The sequence below is a fragment of the Numida meleagris genome, chromosome 2 (genome assembly GCF_002078875.1).
Source record: "Numida meleagris isolate 19003 breed g44 Domestic line chromosome 2, NumMel1.0, whole genome shotgun sequence".
NCBI lineage: Eukaryota > Metazoa > Chordata > Aves > Galliformes > Numididae > Numida > Numida meleagris.
The window spans coordinates 32,350,223-32,364,508 of NC_034410.1; the positions used below are offsets into that span (position 1 = coordinate 32,350,223).

General features: G+C 35.0%; 1 protein-coding gene across 1 annotated transcript in view; it reads right to left on the reverse strand.

The window, feature by feature from the left end:
• The window catches only part of SKAP2 (src kinase associated phosphoprotein 2), a 112,395-nt gene that overhangs the window by 73,064 nt on the left and 25,045 nt on the right, over positions 1-14,286 (reverse strand). The window lies entirely within an intron of this gene.

Consider the following 14,286-nt stretch of genomic DNA (forward strand, 5'->3'; position numbering starts at 1 on the left):
CTGACTGAGATACTGGTAAATCCAGTGTAAAATGGCAGATGGTCGTTGTGGCTGTTTTCTTAAATGCAATGCATCACCTTCATCCAAACTAACGAAGTTCACGTTCATCTCCAAAACCCAACCTGCTGTTTGAACAAGCAAATACATTTGATTTTAGAAACAGATATGTATATCTTGGTGTCAGTGAAATGTAAGAGTTCAATACATTAATATTTATAAAGCATTGCATGAATGCAAGTTAAATTAATTCTTTAAGTTAAAAAAAGACATTACCCATTTGCATTTCAACAAGTGAAACTTTTCCATCCATTTGACAGAGACAAGACTATAAAAGGTCTCAAGTTTCTCCAATAAAACTGGAAATTACATCTCAATATTTCGTCAGAGATTAAAAACAGGATTAGATGAATTATCTGATACAAAGATGGAAGTGAGGGTGCTGCTTCAAGATCTACAGAAGTAGAGCACTTTAAGACAATTAAATGATTTCCCTGCAGGCAATGTCTTTTCAATCCAAGCTAATGACATCATTTAAGGAGGATGGTCCATTTAACTGAAAGGATCTTTTACAAGGCAGACAGACAGAAGGCAATCCGGGAATGTTTTCAAGGACTTCCCATATTTCAGAATTATAATGGTGAAATGTCTACATCAAAATCTTAAACTCAAACATTAATCAACAAAATGAAAGACTAATTTTATAAGAAAAATGTAATAAAACTCATTTTAAGAAGTTTTCCCTTCATTATTTTTTCCTTTAAAGGAACCAATTCTCTCCTAATGGTAATTATGCTGCTTTGGAGTAATGATAATACTCAGGCAGCTCAGTTTTAGGCTGCTGTTTTTAAAGTGAAGCCAAATCACTTCTATCATTTTCAAGTTGAAGAGCAACTTTCATAAACTTTTCCAGCAGTTTATTTAAGTTAGCTGTGATCTTCCAAATAAAAAGCATATCTCATCCTACTGCCTCCAGAACCCTCTTTACTTTTGGTATGGTCTAGATACCAGCCTTTAAACTGCAATTTATTATTATTTTATTTATTTATTTTTAAGTTGGGAGGGGGAAGAAAAGACCTCCCTCAAATTAACCAATAAGGGAAAATATCAAATACTGTATCAGCAGTATAACACACTGCCATAACTCTTAGAAAATTTTGGGAGGGTGGTACTATAACTTGTGCTAACTGCATGACTTTTCTGATTCTGAAAACCCAAGCAGAACGTTGTTGGTTTTGTTGGTGGTTTTTTCTAAAACAGTTAAAGGAATACCAATGTTTTCTTATAAAAATATTACCAAAATTAAGGCATTATGCAGAACTTCTAATGCCTCTTGCAGTTCAGAAGAATGCATCAGCTTAAACCCAACCCAAGAGAGCCTCTTTACCATTTACAATAACACTCAAAGCCATGGAAGTTGTATACGCGTTTGGATGACATCTGTTAATAAATGATGTGGTTCTGAGAACGAAAAAAAAAGTTTACCCTATGTCCCTTTAATATCCATTTCAAATTGTCAAAAACTTAGAAAGCTGGAAAGTGTGAGATATAATGGAGAGATCTTACCATGTAAGCAGGAGCTAGAAAACAGAGCAAGTCCTGGCTCTTAACCAGATTCTTTTCTGCAATCTTGGACAAGTCGGTGCTACTTTGCTTCCACTGCTCTTCATCATAAAAGAGAAGCAGTATTCGCTTATTTCTAGAAATGCTGTGAAATGTTGTTGGTTTCATTATATTACACACTCACCAAAAAAAAAAGAGGAAAAGACTTTTTTTTTTTTTGCTTTGGCCTGCTGACTCCTCCCTCCTCCTGCAGACCCCCACCACCCTCACATTCCCAAAGTAATGTAAGCAGTTCAAGGGAGGGAGAGAGAAGAGCCAGGAGGAAGGTTACAGCATGTAAACTGGGATGTCACATATGTATGCATTTCACAGAAAACTGCATACTTTCTTCTGTGGTAGCTATAGTACAGAGCAGCTTGACAGGAAAAAAAACTAAGGAAAACATCACAAAAGGAGATTCTTATTGTAAAAGGATGGTTATTATTATCTAAATCAAATGATTTTTCAAGAAAATTTTTATTCCTGATAGCATTGCTGCCTTCTCCTCTCCTTTTTTTAATATAAAATCATGTTAGGTATAAGTGGTATTATCTAACACATACAAATAGCTCATTCTAAACTGTGGTAGGTAATGTCAAACCCCAGTTTCTCCTCAGTTTGAACATCCACTTTTTGACTTCTCACTTTCTCTCAAAGAATGAAATATCAACTGTAAGAAGTAGGTTTAGTTAAAGAACTTATTTACCTAATCAAGCTTTTGTCACTCTACCTCTTTTCTTACATTAGGAATTTGGAGATGGTGATGACAAAAAAGAAAACAAGTAATTGAGCGGAAGTAATTTTGACAAACTCAAAAAGAGTAAGATTCATCACCTATGTATAAATTTATACAATAGCTACAGTAAATAATTCTTTCAAGGACGACTTCTTGTTTTCCTTCCCTAAATTCATGCTTTTATATTGTGTTTTTTTAATCAGTTTGCTTTTTAATTTACTGCCATAAATAATGAATTATGAAGACTGTGCATGTTCTGATCTTTGCAGAACACTGCAACACTTAGCCCACCACAAGAGAGCCCCAGAATCTGGCGATCTCCAGAATCTATTTTCCATCTCTGTGTCTCAAAGTCTTATCCTACAGGCTACAGCATATGTTTACTGTAGGAAACTGTTAAGAAAGCTCTTACAGATGTCTGTGTCCAATAACCAAGAACTACAGTGAATATTAAAGCCTAGATATAGTAACATCGAAATAGTAACAAGTAAACCATTTTTGAAAGAATAATACCATTGCATTCCTAACCACCTGGACTTTATCTAAGTTGACAGTTACATTTTTCTTCTAGAGGACAAGACTGCTTTGACAGACTTAATTTCAATGCCTGCTACACATCTCCTGTAGAACCTAGGTCCTGCAGTAGTATATTTGTGTATCTGCTTACAAACTTTTTCTCTCACTTCTTGTTTTTACCCAGACTAGGTTCTCTGAGGCACGGACTAATTCAAACTAAGTACACATACACAGAGTGTAGGATTCTAAAGCTGCTTTCATCCAATGAAAATACCTAAAGCTAAATCTCAGTTTCAGGTTGTATGTAAATTGAATTCTCATAAGTAGTCGGTGAATCTGTAACTACTAACAGTACTGTGTGAGAATAAAAATCTGATCATTACTAAGATTGGTTCCTGTATTTGCATCTACAATAGCTGTGCCAACAGACTGTCAGATCTCCTTGCATAAACTTGCAGTTCTCTAAAAACAACATACTCTGACAACAAATTCTTGAAAAACATCTGGCAAAATTTTGTTAGGGAGCACTACATGGAAGCCACTCAGCCACATGGAAGTCCTGAAGGACAAAACCCCAAGCTCAACTACTTCATGCATTATCTATACCGATATGCGTCTCTGTGTAACTACCGAAGTCCTTTTTTTTTTGTATAAGATTAGAAGCATATTGAAAAGAATAAAATGACTAATCGCTCTGCTATTTGTTCTTAGTTCTTGAAAAGCATTTTATTTAATCATCTATGTATTAGCCAATAACACATATTGGCTGAAGAAGTCATTTCCGAGTGTGGAAGGGAAATACAAAGTTAACTTTGTTCAAAAACATTCAAAAACCAAGTTAGCTTCTTCATCTGTAAGACTATTCTAATACTCATGTATTAGTGTTCTATTCTAATCATAGTGTATTAGTCATGAGAGCTCGATAACTAACTCTCAGTCCCAGAGGACTCATGAAGAACTACAGGAGGATCATCAGTGTAAGCATCAAACCAAAAGGACAAATTGTGGCCTCATCTGTACAGCAGTGAGAACCAAAATAACTAGTTAAATTGTAACCACACCCTTCCCTATTGTAATGCTTACCTTAGAAAAGCATTGTTCTGCCGTCATTCTTAAAAGGCAATGGAGAAATAATTAAAAACCACTATTATTCTACTACTCAATTTATTTGTCAGTTTTTGAGATGATTATCACTGTTTTAGCTTTTTCAGTTTCATATATACAGTTACAACTTTTGGGATTTTTGAACATTTTGATGCAGTGTTTTTGCTTCTTGTATGGTATTTTCACCTTCTTGGTTTATATTCCTGATTTTTCTTCACTGAAGGTAATTTTTAACTTAATATCTGATTTGCAGCTAACTGCAGACATGTTGGAGAAATTCTCCAACTGAAGCACCTGAGTACAAGACACTAATTATAGAATGTGGAAATGGAGAATCGCAGAACTTAGAGACTGGCCCAGAGATTTAATTGAGGGTTAGATACCCAAGGCACTTTTCAAAACAAAGCAAGCAGCTATTTGGTGACAACTTCGTATGGTATGATTCACTGTACCTCGTTATTATTCCCTAAAAAGGAGAACAAAAACCAAACAGAACTCCCTCAAAATGGCTGTTTCTAAAAGACAAAGGCAATTAACACGAAAAGAAAAAAAAATCCAATGACAGTGTATCAGAGTGGCAAGGGAATTCAAAGATGCCATACACATTAAGCTATATTTCCTAAATTAGGTCTTAAAGACAAGAATTGTGGATTCCTCTGAACTGTTTAAATTTAAATTTACTCCAGGTTTAAAGTATCCTGGGAGGAGACTGGATTAACTTAATTGTGCAATTTATGCATCTGTAAAAGTAGAAATCCTTCTAGATATTATCTTGGAAAATAAAATGCTTCCAATACAAACATGGCAGTGGCGTAGCTATGCTGCCTTCAGTCTTCATGTTTGGTGTTCTGCACATCTTAAAATATGCATTTACTTCTGCTGATGTGGAGCTATACAACTAAAAATTATCCCTAATAATTTTATACACAGACTTAACATACTCCAAGATATGCTTCTAAAGAAGATTTCTTTTTTATTTGCACTATGGCTACATTCATGCAGAAGCCGGTCACCCAATATCTCAATGATTGTTAATGAAACTGAAAGCCTAATTAGCAAGATGAGGGGACTAACCCCAGCATTCTGGCCCACCTCCAATTTGAATAATTGCATCTACCTATGCAAAAAAACCCTTGTCAGTTCAATTAGGTAATATATTCTTCATATCCTGCCCTTAAATTGCTGGATATTGTTTAGAGTGCTATTGTAAAAGCTACTGCATTCTGCCATGGATATAGCCGCATTTTCATAATAGCTATGTGACAATTCCTATATATTTGACCCATTCAAAAATCCAACTGCTTACAAAAGCTCTGTGTTTCTTTTTTTTTTTTTTAAGCTAATTCATTATGAATATATTACTGAAAGGAGTGTAACACTGGTGTAGAACACAGTTAATACCTTAACAGGTATCAAGGTACTAAAATTAGGTCCTTCAGTTATAACAATCTCCTTGGCAATTCAGCCACATAACAGGCAGCCACCTTACCACACTGTCATAGCTCTGAACATCACAAATATAGACAAAGCACCTCTCCCTACATTCTGCTAAATCCTTCCAGCATGCTAAAACACTCTTCTAAAAATATATACATGCATACATCAAATTTAGCAGAAAGAGAAAGAAGTGACCAATCAGCCTTCCAGAGCCTCCAAAACAATGCTGGCTTTCATTCCTACCTCTTGTAGAGTCACATGCACACCCCATAGATCTGTTCCCCAGGTTGGCTACTGATTCCCCTTTACCTCTTCCACTTTCTTTCATCCCTCTTTCTCCACCCCTAAAATTCTCAAAGAAAACTAAGTTTCGTATTATGATTTAAAATTATCTGACTAAAAAAAAGAATTCCTAATGGACAAAAAAGAAGAATTTAAGACTTCGGTAGGTTTAACGTTTACCTAGAGGGACATATGGGGTTTATTATTGTCTCACCATTATCAGATCGCTTTCTTCCCTCCTCTTAGCTTCAAATTGCCACTGAAATGGTTATTAATAAGAGAACTCCTGGATGCTTATGTTAGCCATGCTAGTATGGCCTAGTCCTTTCACTCTATACTCTTGCTTTAATCCTCCCTCACCCTTAAAAGATGCAGTTTTAAGAGACTATAAAACCCACATTTAAAAGGTGCTTCTCATTGTATGAAAGGTAAAAGATACCTTTTACTTAGGAAAATATGCAAGCAGATATTTGCATCAAAAATTCACATTAGCATTAACTCTATTATTTTATGCAACATTTCAGCAACCGCATCAGCAATTTATTGCTCCACTATGGCACTACGGAAACTTCCACAATAAAACACTGGCCAGGAGCGAAAAGAGCTGTAAAGCCATAAAAAAAAAGTTTGCTTTTTTCTTGCCCTGCCCTCCTAGGACTGTAAATCTCAGGCTTTCTTTTTCCTAAATTGTCTTAAGGATTACCAGTGTTATAAATACCTTCACCTTCCCCTGACTAGACACATTTTTTTCCTGTAGATTCACTTCCTGTAGGAAATGTTACACGGAGAAGTACACACACACAGAGTATTAAAATTGCAATCACTGCTACGCTTCTGTTAATACATTTAAAAACACCCTAAAAACAGGATAGCTTTCACTCTGTTATCACCTTCTGTAAAAGCAATGTCACTCTTGCATGGGAGACGGTAATATATATACCCAAGAAGCCATTTCAAAATACAGTAGGAAATAATTTCCACTAAGTAGATCTGCTGGGGAAAAAGCCGCACATGCCAATGATTAAACCTAAGTGTGCATCTGTCTTTTAAATACGCATAGCAGCAATAGCTTAAATGCAGGAGTTCAAATTGTTGACTCTTGCTGCATATACAGATTCGTATCAGGCAATACTAAATTAAGAAGTATACAAAAGACAAACGAAAAATTGGTTGTAAACTCTTCTGCATTGCAAAGATTCCTTTTGTCTGTCAATCAACAGGGAAGTATTATTCCACCATCACAAAAGGAAAACCTTTGGCGGCAGTATAGGTCTGTGTGTTGTGCAAATGTGCAGTTGCTAAGAAGCAAATATGCTCCTCTTCTAATCAAATAGCCCAGCTCAGCAATGCTGCTGGCTTGGGGCAAGAAGCAAATTCCACCAGCCACAAACTTAGAAACAGTCTTGAATTATTTGTTGCTGACCGCTGGCTGAACCCTGTCCTGATGAGCACCATCACCATTAGCCACTTCTCAGTGTATTCCATCAACCGATGGCAATAGCAGCATGCTGCAGTTCAGGCTACAAGAAATTGATCAAACAGGGTAATGAGACTATTTCTTCATGGAGGTTATTTTAAATGAATATAAATATTTTCTTTCTACATAATTTGCCACAAAAGGTCACTGAACTCCCCGTGATTCTAAAGAAAAATGCTGTAGTATCCCCTTTATATATTTGAGTTAGGATATCGCCAACAAACAATTCCGGGCATTTTTGATGATCGTGTAAATCTTAATGAGGTGGCATCCCAGCCAATTGATTAGCGGCAGCATTTAATCTTTGCATTTAGTTATGAACAAAAAGAAGGTTTGACGCTATTTTTGAAAATCACAATATACCAACCCCCTTAAAATCGTTCATGAGAGAACATACTTTGCAAAGCTAAAGACTTACACTTCTGCTATTATAATAGATCATGCATATTTAGCTATACTTGCCATCATTTGCTTTATAGCTGTCGCTGAAGATTCTTTCAACTGAACTCGTATGTTAAAAATACCCGCTTTGTATCAGAGTCAGGTTACTGATAAGGAGATCCATGTTCAGACCCCTTGCCCTTCCTCTTTTTTTTTTTTTTTTAAAGAGGACTATGAAGAGATACCGAAAGATCCTTGGAATTTTATTCAAATCAACTGCAACGAAAATCTCACTGAGGCCTTCTTTGTCCCACTTGAGATTTTTAGCCCTATCATTTCCAGTACTGGGCAATTTCTCCAGTGCCGGGAAAGAACGATAATATTGATTTAAAGAAAAATTGAATTGTATTTTATTAACACAGACATTACACAACGGTAATAGTACAACTATGATAAATAAATAACACTTGTTATTTTCTACTTTTAGGGTTAATAATATAAAAATATTCCAGCGGGCCACTAAACACAACTGTTCGTGTTTGAGAGTTCACAAGGTTATATTGAAAAATTTTAAGACAGCTACAAAAAATAATAAAAAAGGAAATCATATTTCCACCCTGAGATGAATACAATTCATTCATCTGAGACATGGCACTTGAAAATAGTGGCTAACATAAAAACAATCAAATGTAAAGAAAGGATTTTTAAAAACTAGTTAGCCTTGTCCTAACAGGAGTTAGGACATAATAATTCAAAGTGTTCTCTGTTATTTTTTTAATTCACGCAAAATATTCAAACTTTTTTTTTTAAGTAAATAAAAACGTGTTCTCTGAAATGCTATTCTTCATATTGTGCCAGGATAGTCAGGCTTTTATATATATATGAACAAAAAATAAAAAGGAAAAGTAAATTAAACAATGAATAATAATAATAACAACAAAATAGATTAATCGAGATTATTCTCTTCCCGCCTCATTTGTCCATTAAAATACTATTTACAGAGCTCAAGTCTAACTCATCATACTGTCTTTATATTTTATTTGGCAGTGAAATACTTCTATGACTTGAATAGAAAAAACTCATTTGTTCTACTGAGCTATAAAAAATATAAACCCCTAGAAATTGATAATAAAATATATACATATAAAATTTAAAGAAAAGACATGGTTGGCTGGGTCTTCCAAAACATAAGGCCTGCCACTTCTGTCACACAGGCCCTCTGAATTCTGACAGTTCATCTTCAGTTTCTTTAAAAGGTGAAAGTTCCCAAGAATGAAGAAAGACCAAATTCCATCTTATTGTTGAAGCTCTGTAATAAACATAGGTAACATGCTAATACTTAAAATGCACAAAATGATGAACTATTTTTAAGATGAGTACAAGAAGCCAATTCCTACACAAATTCTTATTTTTTCTAAAAGGAAGAAAACCATCAAGCATCAGCATTTCCCTACAAACTCCAACAAAAAACAATATTCACTTTAGGAAAAATAAAAATTAAAAAATAATAATTAAAAAATCAACATCCACTAGCAGAAGACATCTCATCAACTGACTTCTATTTGACAAAAATCAGTGGAAACAGCTAAGAAGCCAATACAACTTCTAGTGCCAAGTAGCCAGATGGCACTGCTGGAAAAATTATATCTACAGACTGGCAGCTTGATCCCATGATTATTGCCCAAGGGAGGAGGAAGAGGGAAACAAGAGGTATTTCAGTGTGATGGACTAAATCAATTATCACCAGCTCACTATGGCATTTTCACATTATTTTTATACCAAATTCTAAATATCACTCAAATAAATGAGGACACTGGAAGATTCCAGAGATCTGAGAGAGAAGAAAAATGTACACCACATATTAAAAAAGCAGTGTGTACTTAAGCATGCCTCTACCAGCTGCATGGCATAGTCCCTAATATTGCCAAAGGAAATTTGCAGATGTTTGTGGTTAACATGTAAAAATAAAATGTGGTTATTTTGCAGATTTACTTCTTTATAACCCAAATGCTGTGTATACAGATTACAGAAGAAATCTCTGCATTTGACAATATTATGACTACATTGTTTTGTGTATTTTTAACTCCTAACTTGCAGGTATACTACACAAATACAGAATAACTACTAAAATATTCCCAAAATCTTTGATCAAAATTGGTGATAATCTCACCAATTCTTTCTGTTAAAATACACTACTAAAGTCAGTTTCTGAAGAAGCTATTGAGAGAAGAAGAAGTACCCTATTCTTAATTCCACAAAAAGAGAATTTTTTAACCCTACCACTCTCATGGGAATACAAACTCAAATTACTGAACAGTAAAAATAGGCAGAATTGTAAGGATACAAATTTTTTCTAGTTATTTGTTGTTTCGGGTTTTTTGGAGGGGAGGGGGGTTGTTTGTTTATTTGGGGAGGGGTGTTTTATTCTGTTTTCAATTTGAATGCAGTGACATCATTTCCACTATTTTTTTCCTCAGGCGACTGTAATAGTACGGTCCATGTCCTGTACCTGCTCTTGGGAAGGAACAATTCACCTGTTATCTACCAAAGATGATTTGGGCCACCATCATTTAACTTGTCTCCATGTTTTCATTTTATAACACTCTACAAACATCCTTCTGGGGCCAATCACATGCATTCTACATTTATCATTCCTCTTGCCTCTTCAATACAAGGAGGCAAGGCACAGTAGCAGATACATGAGGTGCATAAATTAATTGCATTTTTGAATATGCACTGTGAATATTTTATATATTACCAATATACAGAAATACAAAATTTGACTGTTGACGAACAGGCAAAAGGGTGTTTTCTACAAAGACCAGGATTCCTCTGGAAAGTTAGTGTCAGACTATGATGTAGTTCCCATTACGTAAGTAATGTGCATTCAGATAGGCAGAAAGAATATTCAAGGAGGAGGCCATGAAAATCTTTTTTAGACCAGAAAAAGTTTTAGCCCATTTCGCAGTACAAGATCATTTTTAACTCCTTGACCAAAATGAACCCCAAGGTATTTTTGTCTACCAATAGTAGCAAAGACAGGGTTAACATCCTGGTGAGATAATACCTTTCATTGTTGTGATAGTGGTGAATAGGTTCTGAATAATATTAATTAAGAAACTGTAGTAATAACTTTAGTTTGGAGAAAAGTGAACTTTCAATTTTTGGGTCTCATACCCTACTCTTAATCTCACTCTAAGTAATTCAAGTGAATATCTACAAAGAATTACCGAGCAAACTATCAAACCAATACTGTCCAATGACAAATGTCTGCAGGAATTTTTTATTTTTTTTATGTCCTGCTGCAATTTTTTAAGCAGTGAACAATGTCTACAACTCATTTTTTTAGAATAGCAATAACGAACTTGTCCATACTGTGGGTATCATAAAGATTTAATTTGCAATGGCTTTTTTCTTTTTTTTACACTATTTTTTTTTTATTTTTTTTACTTCAGTAAGCTTTTTAATGACACAGATTTTACTTTTCCATTCAAATTTAATCTCAAAATTCATAACTATTAAGCAATTGCAACCTCCTTCTTTCGTAAAAGGAAACAAACAAATCCATTACACTAATGCCTGGATTGCAGGATATTTGAGTTAACAAGTCCTTTTTTCTACTCGCTTAAGCTCTACAGATGCACTTTGCACCTCCACTGAAAGCACTAATCAGTTAAAGCACAAGAACAGAAATGTGGAGAAAACCTTTTACTTAGTGTTGTTATACACTTTCATGCATACGCTGAATTAAATATAGGCACAAATTCCCAACAGTCAATTCTGAAGAAAAAAAGCATACACCAAATGATACTGTATAGTGTATGCTGAAGGCTTACCCATTGCTAGAAAGCCCAGCAGCAACAAACTGTTGGACTCGCTCACCTCTATAAGAGTATTGGATTATCACCCACCTCAAGGTGCCACTGAGGTAGCATGAAGCAGCATTCTCATCTAAGTGTAACTCATCTGCCTGGTCCTGCGAAGGATGGAGTAAGGAGAAGAATGGAAGCTGACTTGCCACTATTCCTTAATGGGAAGAATGAGCAATTAAAAGGAAATCAGAAAGTAGAAATTTCTATAGCTGAGGAAAGTGTTAATAAGGTCCTAAACCTGTAATTGAACATCCTATCCCATATCAAGGAAGCAGAACGAAAAGCTTCTCTCTTCCTTTTTATTTCAGCTACTCATGATGTAAAAGAACTGACCTAGAAAAACATTAGGCCAACCAGCAACATAAAATAAATGGAAAAAAATATACTGCACTTCAGCTTTCTGTTCTTTTTTACAATATTTAGATATTTTGAATAAAACTATGATATAATATGAAAAAGAATGAGCCAAATAAGTTATTTTTTTTTATTGTGGATATTGTCCTGTCTGGTGGTGGAGCATACATGGCCGTTTTGTTATTGCTCAGTCACTGAAGCAACGTAGATGAAATAAAATGAGCAACAAACCATGTCATTTCTCCCATGGGAGAAAGGTAAATGTTAAAAGAACACAGGGGTTTATTGTTTAATAGGAAGTTTTTCATCATGATAATTAGAAGTTCAACCATTTTAGTATCATCAATTTGTACACACTGTTAACCTACACAGTATCATTTTTAACTTTACCACTGACTTTAGCAGGGCCAGAAGTGCACTTGAAACTTCTGTTTCCTGACAGAAATTAATCCCTTCTGTTCTATGCAAATGGTTTAAACCAAAATTAATCAGATTAGCCTTCCATATTTCAAATGCTTTTTTTTTGTCTTTCTTTCCCAAAATAAGTAATTACTGCTATGTTCACTGCTATGGATCCTGTAAACAAACAAACAGTTCAGTTGCTTGCTTTTTTCAACAGCAGTTAAATTTGGAGAGTTACAAAGCCTCTTTTCAGTCTTTGAATATATACATGACAAAAGGAAAAAAAAAGGAAATAAACCATTGTCATGTCCTTTATGGACAAAAGGGAGTAAAATGGCAACAGTGTGATAAAAAATGTTTAGGACATATGTCTGCCAGTAGCAAGTACAGAGCTGCACTGGGACAAACTGCCTCGGAAAGAGTGAAGTTGCAATATTTGAGATTTTTTAGGAAAGATGGGACAGGTGCCTGCCAAAAACCATTTCAGGCGTGGTAAGGATAATATTTTTACCTGACTATAACGTCTCTCTTATCCAACAAGGAGCTGAACTTATTTACACCCTTTGACTATTATTTCAACAAGGTTAACAATCTCTTCTCTAAACAGATTTGAACCTGAGAATTTATACACACCTGTTCCCACGGGTAACCCATTTAACTTGGGAAGAGAGATTAATAGAAGAGACGTGGATTTCAGTCATAAGCTGAGTTTGTAAAATATTCTTCAGGTTTCAAGCTACTCTTTAGTACGTTTTACTTTTCACTGTGATTCCACCAACTTACAAAGATTTTATTCTGGATGACATGGTTCAAAATACTCCTTGCTAGAAAACACTGAGGGCTGCAGATTTACAAATCATCCTTAAGTGTATCAGCCTATCTAATCCCCTGACGTTCTCACTCAATTTAAGAATTTTCTACTAAAAAAAGCATATTTTATTCAGACGGTAAAGTCAAATAGCATAATTTCAAGACCACACAATTCCCCAGACACATTTTTAGTACTTCTCTCATCTTCACATGCTCAAGGCAACTTTTCTAGATTATCCATAGAAACAAAGGTGACCTAAATTATTTTACTTGCATTCACTGTGATCTTTTTAAATCCAGTAATTACGGTATCACACACTCCCTGCAGAACTGACCACAGATGTATCTTCTTCATAAGCTGTAGGTTCACTCACAATAGTTGCAAAAATGACAGAAGTTGTATTCCTTAACAGTAATGCCATTACCTAGCATGGAATCGAGTTTCTATACCAGCAACCAAAGGTTTCACAGCCAAAAAAGCAAAACAGTGGGGATCATAAAAGAAGGTTACGCTGTTAAAGTCTACGAAAGTTTCAGTATGGCATTAAACCATCAACCTAAGGAACCTGAAAATTAAATAAAAGACAGTAACATTTTCCCCATTAATATGACAACTTCGTTGTTAATTAACACCTCAACTAAAAATAAGTTTGCCAGCAACTTTAAATGAAGTCTTCCTTTATCACTTCAAGTATTTCAGTATGCTTTGCTTTCTAATGAACCTAGAGATGTATTTTCCACTACTCACGTTCTTTAACATACAGATGGAAGTGGAGTAAGAAATTACAAGGCAAAACATTGTTATACAATGTACTATACAAAAACCTGTCGTTTAAGTTGCAAGAAACCTAGTCATCAATAAGTGAAAAAAGACACCACTCAAAAATCAATTATGTTGAGTCTTTTGTATAGAGAAGTAGTACACCTTTCAGGCAACTGGTATTAATGAGCAGACATGGCTATAGAATCTCCATCTGTTTTTCTGACAAAGCTGTGACTACTCCAGTCTCTCATTGAAATTCCATTAATCTGGTGCACCAAGGACCAATGCGAAAATCAAAACTCCATCTAACCCTTTATCAGCTCACAATAACCTACAAGTGAACTCTGCCTGTTAGCATACAGCAAGTTATGATTTTGCTATCAATCAGGCTGTTAGCCAATAAAAAAAAATCAAGTTAAGACCTGAGTGCCTGGCAGTGCTGTTTTGTTTTGTCTGTCTTGGGTTTGGGTTTGTTATTTTATTTGGGGTTTCGTTGCGTTTTATCCCTCTTCCAATTTCTGTAGGGTGTCTGGACATGTAAGCCTATGCATCA